This window comes from Etheostoma spectabile, unplaced genomic scaffold, assembly GCF_008692095.1.
Source record: "Etheostoma spectabile isolate EspeVRDwgs_2016 unplaced genomic scaffold, UIUC_Espe_1.0 scaffold00569557, whole genome shotgun sequence".
Classification (NCBI taxonomy): Eukaryota; Metazoa; Chordata; class Actinopteri; order Perciformes; family Percidae; genus Etheostoma; species Etheostoma spectabile.
In genome coordinates this window covers 3,131-14,381 of record NW_022605193.1, presented here as the reverse complement: position 1 = coordinate 14,381, position 11,251 = coordinate 3,131, and the positions used below count along the sequence as shown (strand labels likewise).

At 39.6% G+C, this 11,251-nt stretch overlaps 1 long non-coding RNA gene and 1 pseudogene across 1 annotated transcript; both read right to left on the bottom strand.

Moving 5' to 3' along the window:
* Positions 1 to 1,197: 1,197 nt before the first annotated feature.
* On the bottom strand, positions 1,198 to 2,612 carry LOC116685133 (uncharacterized). Its single transcript, XR_004330909.1, has 3 exons — positions 2,542 to 2,612; positions 1,450 to 1,521; positions 1,198 to 1,235 (listed from the first exon to the last, which is right to left on the bottom strand). It is a non-coding gene; the product is annotated as an uncharacterized LOC116685133 (long non-coding RNA).
* A 2,604-nt stretch (positions 2,613 to 5,216) lies between these two features.
* LOC116685135 (ras-related protein Rab-32-like) lies at positions 5,217 to 10,988 on the bottom strand (annotated as a pseudogene).
* Positions 10,989 to 11,251: the final 263 nt, after the last annotated feature.

Here is an 11,251-nt window from a genome sequence, read left to right as displayed (position 1 = left end):
TATCAGAGCAGTGTGCATAGTGTGGGCGAGCTTACTTTCTTCTTTGCTTGTTCTTTCACTTTCTTGTCAAAACATCGCCCTAAGGAGGAGCTCAATGTGTTCGCACATGGGGTAAAATACAGTGTGAAATGGCCAGTTAGAGGAGAGCTGAAGAAAAAGAGGAAAGGAGAAGCCGAGTTTTAGGATGATGGAAAAACGGTGAGAAAATGAGATTGGAATGGATATTTACAGCAGCAAGAAGGAAGAAAAAAAGATTGGGGTGGAACAATAAAGAATCACATGAGCAGGGAGAAAGAGAGCAGCCTATCAGCGAAAACAGTGGAAATGGGAAGGGTGGTTGGGGCTGGGGTTCATACCATCTCAACAACCATCTGTTAGCGTGCTATGGTTGGCACGGGGACTGCTGCCTACAACCGTGTCATGCTTGTTTTGTCAAGGCAAGACTCGCAGTGTTACAGAACCCATCATTTTTAGCTCTCCCATTTTTTCAATCTCTCACTGACCCAATTGTTGGCTGGAAGAAGTTCCCCTTTCAGAAATGACACAATGATGTATTGTCCACTACTAGAGATCTGTGGCAAGCAACACAAACTCTCAGGCCAGCATCTTTAAGCTGTATCCCAAAGTAATGATGAACCTTATTTAGAGGCAAAAACCTGTAAAAATCTTTACAGTTGCACATAATATGAATTATTTTCATATATAAATTTCAGTATGAATTGTTCCTGCTCTAATGGTCTTAAGGGGCAATTGACTTTGTTAAGACTTATCAAATCAGGCAATATATGAAGCCAGGCCACTTTTGGCACAGTAGTAAGACTGATTGACTTGAGCTTTGAGTGGATAAGGCTTTTTTCATCCCTTCCCCGTCAACCCTCAGTCCATCCTCATCCTCATAAAATGCAATATTGTGTTATCCGTTGCCTCAAGTGTGCCTCTAAAAAATGTATATTAACAAGAGTCATTGTGATGTCAGAAGGTTGACTTTCCTAAAAAACCTAATCTTTAGTAACCTTACAGTAGATGTGTGAATGGATGTTTGTGTGCATGTCAGGCTCACCATCCAGTAGAGTTTGACAACGTATTTCCCATAGTTGTTGTAGAGCGGCTCATGACCTTTTATCACTTTACACAACGAGTAGATGTGCTCCCAAGTCTCCAAACATCTTGTTCTGTAAATGTGCTGTTATGCAGCGTCAAACAATGTAGATCTCACTGATGATCCACCTCATCAGCTTGATCAAAGATGGAGGAGAGAATGGGGGAAAAAAATAATTACGAGTTTACAACTATCAACCAATCTTTAAATCTATTGGACGGATCCTCAATTATCATTCACAAAAATAACCCTTTCTGTCAGTAAAACGTCACCATGTCTGACATATGAATTACAGTATCCAAGTGCTGTTTGATACCTGTCATTGAAAGTATAAAACAGTTGAAACTAACCTCGCTGCAAATCAGATGATCATTGGGGGAGACTAGGTCAAAGGCTGTTTTGTTTTCAACAACGGTGAGACCCTACAGTAAAATAAAGCAGATCACTGTATTCATTGTAGGCATAAATTAATACATGCGCCTGAGAACTTTAGCACCTTCACAGCCAGATGACTGACAGAAAAACGCTATGCTCTAAGGTTGTTAACAGCGTGTGGTAGCATCTGTACATTTCAGTATTATTCAGTACAATAACACATTGATAGCCAGCTTTGGAACATTGCTGTCATGCCTCACCTGTTTAAAATGGACATGAATATAACCTACTTAATACTCCTCTACTCATCCCAGGTCTAAACTGGTCTAACCTTGCCATGATACTCCCAAGACTGTGTCTGCGATGAATATTCACATCCAAGTTAATAGACTCAGTGTTACTAATTAAAAATTAATTAATAGGAGGTGATGGTGAGACAGATCAGGGGATCTCACTTCAAGAGAGGTTGGTTTTCTCCCTTTGTCACAGCAACTAGTAAGAACCAAATTTTGAATTAAGATAACGAGAGTTTCACAGTAGAGCTGTTGCCTGCATCCGCACAGCTGATTGCTTTTTTGATTAATCTCTATTCCTCTTGTATGAAATTAATGAATGCTTCTAACATCTTTAGTGAAAAGGCAGCTTGTGACCTGGCAAGGACTAATTCAAAAAGCAGGAAGCTTCCAGTAATTGCTCAATACTGCATTGATGACGGGTACCACAAAAGTGGAGTGATGCAATTAAAACTTCCTTGGGCAACTACAGAGCTGATTTCCTTAACTACATTTCCACTGTGTGGCAAAGAAATGCACTTGTTGATCCATCTATGGCTGCAACCAACAGTTAATTAACAATAAATCAATATTTTTTTAAACAGGAGATGAATGCTTTAGTCTTTGCAAGTCCATGTTTTTGATGCTACATAATGTGGTATACTATAACAGTCCAAGCATAACCATTTTATCAGTTTTACAGTGCCATGGAATAACTGTCATTGTTGCAGACAGGTAGAATTTTGGCATGTACAGTACTACTACAGAAACCATATAATTAACATAGAAGCATACCGTATTGAAAATAAACTCTGTAGGACGCTTCCAGGAATGCACTTTCAAAGATGGAGGCAGGGGAATTTTCCCTCAGGGTCTTCAAAAAATGGCTGCAGACAAAGCAAACAAAGTGAATGTGACATACAGAAAAGAGATCAACATTATGTGAAAATTAGTCACTTGTAAAGTGGATTTGAAACATTGCATTGCTGATGCAAATATCAATATTTATACTCCAGATTTACAGCATTGTGACTCTTGCTTGTCTTTCCATCTTCAGCTCCTTTACTCGAGTCCCATCTCCTTGTTGACTTCTGCATCCATTCCACTCAGGCCAATTGGGAAATCTGCATCTCCAGACACCCCTAGGCTCTCAGAGGAAGTAGCTAGGGACGCTGCTCTGAAATAAGACACATAACTCTTCATATCTTTATTTGTTTCTTGGCTTCCCTTTTGTCAATATTCAGCAAAAAATTAGCCAGCTCAGTACCAAAGATTCAGTAAAGAGTAAACGCACCAAATCCCTGTTTACCCTCTCATAGTGGAATTGATATAGCTCTAATAATGGCTGAATGTTTTCGCCATAATGATCACAGAACTGGGTTATTTTTTTTACACACATGCCGTATGCCTTGCAGCTAAACAGACAGACAAATAGATTGATAACTTTAGATAGATAGGTAACGTCAGTCACGTTACATTATTTACGTAACACAGTAAACCAATTACAGTTAAAATGTGATGTTCTGTCACAATTGGCAAGCTTCATATATACTAACGTTCACTAACGCTAGCGTAGTTTATTTTGATAATACGTTTTTAACTTTAATGCTAACTAAAACTAGCCTTAATTAACGCTGTAAAATTAGCTAACCAAACTCACTCCGTCTGTCGGTCGGATAAAGATACTTTACTGGAAGATGACTCCTTTTTCTTAGGTTGTGCCTTGGACATTGCACTTGGTTTATAAATCTGAAGCTAATTGACCAAGAACAAGTTAGGTAGCTAGCGTTAGCCTGCCCGGGAGGAGCTGCCTTGCTTGGTTTGGTCTGCTCTTGAGAGTTTACTCGTTGCGAAGCAACGGACCTATAACGTGGGTGGGTTCTCGGGCAAAATGGAGGGATGGATAGATTTCCTTTACAATACATCGATTTAAAGAAACGTAAATACCGTAAATTAAACACCTATATGTAAACTGGAAAAATATTGCAATATCCAAGAATATCAACACAAATATAGCCTTAAAATGCGGTGCAAACTTTTCTGAACCATCTAAATAAAATGTAACGTTAACACTAAAAGCATAACAAAAGGTGCATTTGGCTTATATTTTGTAAACTAAATCAGAAATAACGGTACCAGTGGGGCTCTTGCACATATTCAGTGCTAGGTTAGGTAGAATCTAAACTGTTGTAAAAGTGTCTTATCAGAATTGTGTGAGTCTTACTACAGAACATTGGCCATTATTCTGTGCTTTTCATAATCTGGCCTGCTTTCAATGATAGGTTTGACAGCAATGTTTCCACTGGATCATTCTTCAAGTGCAGTAAGAATTATGAGTATTTTGATTGTCAATCTGTAGTTTTGCTGCAAGAACATGTTATACAGCATGGCATTATCAGCCTAATCCCACTTTAGGTCTAAATCCCAAGAACCTGAATCTCCTGCACCAGGCATTTTTGCTTGTGCAGTACGCTTATAAGAAATGTGTTCATTGAGTATAATACCTGTTCAGATGGCTTGAACCCAAACATATTTGTGCCTGTAAAAAAACAATTAATTTTATAATCTGAAACATTTGCTAGGACACTGAACCATAAAATCCACACACGGAAACAAATGTTTCACACATTTAAATAAATTAGATTACACTAAAGAGACAGTTTAATCACTAATAGACAAATCTGTTATATGTTTATTCTATTTTGGTCTTTCAGATTGGAGTAGTATTTTGACATGAAAATGTAATCCCAACTCAAAGTTTTTTTAAATCCATATTCATCTGAAAACTTTCATACATAAAAAGAGAGTGTAGTCCCCTTTCTGATTCTGTCACAAGTTGCATAATACTTGACCAACACATTAAAAAAATACATACATAAATCAGATCTACATTTTTATACTGGTGGAAAAACAGTGCCTCATATGGTCCGCATTTTTGTGAAATACTGTATTGTCAGTCCATAAATGTTTGTGTGAATAACAAAAAGTGTTCCCCTCTAATTACCTTAACAAAAACTGTATTATGGCACCTTACATCAGACAAAATACAGCATAAGACAACAATTCATGACAACAACACAAGATATTATACCATTTGTGATAATGCATAACTGTGATGCCTAACTGTGACTCCTTTGCTTACTTTTACATAGTAGTCTAAGCTGGAAACAGAAACAGAGTGTTCTGAAAATTATTATTGTCATTTACGTCCATCCATGTTAGCTAAAGAAATACTTGAACGATAAAGTGTCTTGTTTCACAGATAACACTGAATGACAAAGATACTGAGAGAGAATAGACCAAAGTGACAGAAGTTAAAAAGCTACAGGTTGTTTTCCAGCTTGGTTTCACAATCTCGGATTAATTGGCACCCTGTTGTATAGTCCAGAGCTTCAGAGGCTGTCAGGGAAAAAGAGCACCAGGTTTAAGTGTGGAAGGTGGGTGGGGTCATAGTTGTGGTTGATACACAATCAGGGAATTTGGAGTGAGATAAACACAATAATAAAGATGTCGTGGTTTAGAGGTGTGGGACAAAAACGAAACATGATAGAGGCAGTGACAACATTTAAAACGACATCAAGATAAATTGGGCTTCTATTCTGGCATAGGGAAAACTAAAATGAGAAAATTTGATGGGCAGGATAAACGGGCATCAGTGCAGAGAGGAGAAGATCCTAAAGCTTTGAGGACCCATGTATTCATATTCCTCAGAGAGGCTGCAGGAAAGGGCGGAGAGCCACAGGCTGGTCCTTGGGCTGGACCCTGCCAAAAGGAGGCAGATGGCTAATACGAATTGCTCGATTGTCAACAGCAGCCTGACTTGATCTCAGCAGCCACAGTCTCCTGGTCCAGTTTGATCCGGTCTCCATTGCTCTCTCCTCATACGGCAAACCTTTGTCGTTAGCCAAGATTCTCGACCAGGAAACGCGCTGCCTCGTCCACATTGATGTTGTCCTAGGATTAGATCAAAACAGTATGTCAGAGTGTGAAAAGACACTTATTAAATAAAATATAATGCACATTAACACAGTGACAATTAAGACACTAATCCATTGCCTTCCCGAGGCACATTTAATAGGATGGTCTTTTTACAGCTTTTCAGACTTGCTTTAAAAGTCCACTAAACCCCTTTTTATGAACCAGCCTGTTAAAGCTGGGGACTGAGATCCGAGGCCAGCCCAGACAAGGTAAAAACACCATTTGCTTTTGTCCTTCACACTGTGGCCAAAAGTTGTCATCTGGTGGGTTGAAGAGGTATTGAATATTTGTTCTTTCTCCAGGCTCTATAGTAACAAAGGCATGTGCAAAGAGAGTTTTTTTTTTTTTTTTTACTGAGTTATATTATTAAAAAATGCTTTGGAAAATAAAATAATTGAGATGCGGTAGTGATGGCGCAGTGGATATGACACATGCCTTTGGTGTGTGAGACCCGAGTTCAATTCCCACTGCTATACATCAACCAATGTGTCCCTGAGCAAGACACTTAACGTCTAGTTGCTCCAGGGCGTGCAACTTCTGACATATAGCAATTAAAAGTGCCTTTGGATAAAAGGTCAGCTAAAATGACATGTAAAGTGTTACAAATAATTACAAAACTTGCAAGGAGAAATGTGGTATATTATTTGCAAAAAATGTACCAGTAATGTTCAAATCTGTGAGTTAAGTGCAAGGGAATACTATCAAGTACTGTCTGTAACAGACTCAGGACACACCACAAAATCACTACGACACCACAACTCTCTTTGGATCTTTGTTTTACTGATGTGGTCTGTAATGACATACCATGTGACAGGGACTGCATCAGTTCCACACACCCTCTTCTCAGGCTATTGTCTCTCTCGGTTTCCAAACAGACTGAACATAACAAAACATTTACACAGTCTAAAGAAAAAACACACTTAAACTTTCACAACTTTTAATTTTACAATAAATGGGACAAGAGAAAGTTGACAGCCCCATGGCATTTGGCCAAGTGACCTGCCTCAGCCCCAAACGTATTGAAACTGTGATGAAAATAATGCATATCTATCATTCCTCATTATTATTGTGCATATTGTATACCTCAAGGAATGTTTTGTCACTTCAATTTGAAAGAAATGTGTTTACTCATTGACAGAATTCCAATCACAGTTGTTAGCGTGACAGGCGCACACACAACAGCAACACAGAGAAAATGTCCAGAAAGGCTTTGCACACATCACACACAACACACCCACACACTTCACATGACACAGCACGTGACATAGCTGCACGGCCTTAGGTTATTTGGAATGAGTTAGCAAAGTTTACTCCAGCTGCAAAAACTCAACAAAGCTTTCCTCAAAGTGCAAGTACCCTGGAAATCCTGGAGTTCTCGCAAGAGCACAATTGAATTTGCTACGCGAGTTACTCTGGCATCGAGTAATGCCTGCCATTAACTCATAACTATACCCTTGTAGCCGAGTTACACCAATCACATCGGTGTATCGGACATAGGCGGGCCAGAGTCGAGCTGAACAATTGACAAAAGTTTAATCTACCAGTCAGCCCTGCTGGTAGCTAACATAGAAAGTTAAAGAAGTGGACCAACAGATCCCGTTGTTCTGGACGGAGACCAGTGAAGGAAAATAGAAGCACTTTTCCGGTGATGGCTGAGCGTTGATGCGCAGCCTCCAACTGAGCTTGAAGACGTAGATGTGACGTGGGCAGTCTTCTGGTAGCTGTGCCAAGAGAAAGCTCAATCATTCCCGATCAGCAGAGACGGAGAGTGTAGCTATATGTAAGGAGATAACATAAGCACAGGCTAATTACTGCTAACTTACATGCTAGTTAACGTTAAAACAGCTAATGGAAGTCCAAACTGTCTGCGTGCTTCTCGTGGTAATACGGTGATTTGTTGACTGTGCGACAGTAAGTCGTGTGGTTGTGACGCAATCTATTTTTACAAAAACGTCTGCTACGGAGCCATAACTGGAGGTACAAGGTAATGGAGCTTTATTTACATTGTTGTGTTTCTTTAGAAAGACAAACAGACAAATAGAGTCTGAAAAGCTTCAGATGTAAAGTTATTCGCTGTCAAAGTGGCGCCAAAATGATGGCAGTCAATGGGATGCTAACTGCAGGTGATGGCTTCGTAGCATTGAAATGGCGCCATGCGAGCTACGCTTAGAGAAGAAAGGATTACCCCCTTGGTAGCTAAGCGTATGGGACTCTGAATACGTCACCCATGTGTTGTTGTTATTGTCGTAGTGTTATTCAACTGCGTGCAGTGAGATTTTCAAATGCAGGCTTGCTGCCGCCCCTCAAGATGGGCAACTTTCATTACTCAATGCCAGACCCTTAATCTTTTGGATTTGGGTCTGGATTCCCAGGCTAGTAGAAAATATGGTTACGGTTTAAAATGCAGAAGTGCGTTTGAAAATGTCTTTTGGGTCATTGACTTTTTTTTAGAAGGATAAGGCTGAGTTAGAAATGGCACAACTGAGTCCGGAACAGAAGGTAAAGTAAACATATAATTAGATTAGATTACACTTTATTCATCCCACAGCGGGGAAATTCCCTTGTTACAGCAGCATTTTCTCAACAAAAAACTTGCTGTGACTTGAGGGCTCATCGGACACACAACTGCACCTTTCAAGGAAGTAATTTATCACTGAACATGAGGTGGCCCATGTAGACTGCTGGCAGCCTTTTTGTTTGTGTCTGCCTCATGCTCTCACTCTGTTACCTGCTGAATAGTCTTTTATATGGCATGGAGAGTATGCACTTTCTTACAAAAAACAAGCCTCACAACAAGACTGTGGAAAGTAAGTCAGAAGATTTACTCGAGTGCTGCGTGCTGAGCAATTTTTTTGGTACAGTACTTGTACCCACATTTCAAAGGAAAAAATTTGTAGTGTTTACTCCATTATATTTTTTTTACAACTATAGTTACTACTTAAGCTCAATTTATGCTTCTGCGGAGCTCTACGCAGAGCTTTCGCTGTAGACTACATAAGTGGACTGAAGTGTACTTGTGCATTGGGGTTTGCGTCAATCACTTTAAGAGAATAGCAGGCCGGATGTGTGTGTGCGTGTAGAGTGTGTGTAGAGCGAGTGAGAGAGTGGCGAGGGTTAGCTTCCAATTCTATTAAGTCCACGTGTATACTGTATGAGGAGTTGCAGTCATTTAGGGAATAACGGATGTGGTGAGAATGTTTTTTATGTTAGTCATATGTAGTGTTGGAGTTACTGTGTGGTGGAGTGGGGGGGTGCTGGGGTACGGAGAGGCGGGATTGATAGAGTGACTAAAAGGGCTGGGAAAATGGTGGGAGAGTTAAATACAGTGGATCAGGTATATGATGATCATCTGGTAAAAATGACACCGAAAATAACAAGGGTCACCCTTTCTCATGGCAGGGTATGGAGCGTAGTGGTAGCTAAGACCTCCTGTGACACAAACTAAACGGTATGCTCTCTCTTTTATACCTCAGGGCATTAGACAGCACAACAAGCAACTAGTTTTTATGGGTATGAGGGGGGTGTGAGTACGTAATTTCCGTTTGTATGGATGAAATAAACATGACTTGACTTGACTAGAGCATTGTGAAAGAAACAAAGTGTCTCCCCTGTGCTTTTGACCACTGGTGGAAGTCTGTTGCAGGAAAGTTAACGCTCTTGTTGATTTCATGTGTTTTGGGGATGGAGAACCAGGAAATGAGTAGGGGAATGCGACGCTACTAAGCCACACCCAAGTGGACCAATCAGAACTACCCAACAGTTATCCAAGAACTGCTTTGCATTAAATAATTATGATCTCATTGTACTGTATAATAATATAACACTGATTTCTGTGTACATTTGTTGCCATACCTTTGTACTTTTTAATCAGGTAAAATGTTGCATGCTGGGATTTTACTTGCAAAGGGAGAGTGTTCATAGTGTTGTATTACTACTCTACTTTAGTTAATAGTCTGAATATTCTTCCATCACTGGAGACTAAAACAGATATTATTTAGTCTTCAATAACAAACGCTATTGCTTTTGAAGAGAGAGGCAGCCTAAAGGATCTCGCTTTACCAAATTCTACTCACAAAGAGACAAAGTAACAAAAGAATAGTGTGAACACACCAGTAACCAGAGTTGAGGAGAAACACCACCGAACATTATCTTTCAGAGCCCCTGCCGCTATAACCCACACAGCCTGCAACATCAATCATGTCATGCAATACCATACCGCACCAGCTATCCATCTTTTCAATGGCTGGAGAGATAAATGTTCATAATATTGGCAAAGACAGCAGGAAAAAAAAAATGGTTGTCAAAAATTTCCTGTCAAAAACAATCAACCTGTCTCATTTGTACAATATAAACCACACTTCAGTCATTTGGCAAAGCTTTAAAGATTTTTCATCTCAATTTTATACTAATTATCTACAAAATTATCTACATAATACGTAACTGAATAACTGTTGAGTGAGTTCCAAGTGTTTAACAAAAAAAAAAAAAATACTAATCATAACTATTTCACAATTGCCACAGTCTAACCAGTGTGATTACATCATTCAGAGGGCTTGGAGGATTTCCTGTCATGAGAAGTGATGAGCCATGGGAAAATGTTTTCACAATAAAAGTCCAGTGGCTCCTCTTAGTTTTACTCGGCTGTGGGAGCATTTCAAAAACCTACCACACTGAGTTGCTGCAAACTCAAGTCAAATTCATGCAAAAAAATAAGATTTGAAGACATTACTCGTCATGTTGGACTCTTTACCTTTAAAGGAAATATGTGTCCCAGTATGCAACGATTTCAAAGCATTAAAATAAGCCCTAACTTTGGTATTTTTATGCTGCTCACGTATAGAATAACCTTGAGTAAAACATAAAGAAACACCAGAGAGAGTATATTAAAAAAAAGCCTATCAGATAACCAGCCTAACAGATATAACATAGTAATGTACGTTAAGAGCATGGATCTATTTTACGCAACTGTGCAACAATAGCTTCTATGTCTATGTATTGTTCTCTCACCTTAGCTGAGGTTTCAAACCCGCCAAAAAGCCAGTCTCTTTGCAGAAATTGTCCTTATGGCTGTGTTGTTGGAGCTCTCTTTCTGGTCGCATATTGGCGAGCAGCACTGGGGGATGGGGGGCTGCCATTAGCCAGCTTCACCTTGCTGTCCAGGTCATGCTTCCACTTAGACACCGCCTCAAATGTGGAACCCCTTGTCACATCAAACACCACGAATGCCCCCACAGCCTCTTTGTAGTACACCCGCGTCATGTTCCAAATCGTTCCTGACCTGGGGAATAGAAAAATATATATTGGAATTGCATTTTTTTTACAAAGCAGCTTAAAGCTAGATGAGTACCAGGGTGTGGGATTGTGAAAGTTAAAACATGTGGTGATATTCCCTCAAAAGCAGAACATCGAAACCAAAATACCAAACAGTATCTTAAGGATGAAACAAATGTCTGGCTGATCCTGCTAAATGGCGAAATGTAAGTATTTCATTATAATGTCTTTCTCAGTTTGCCACAAGTCCCATGAG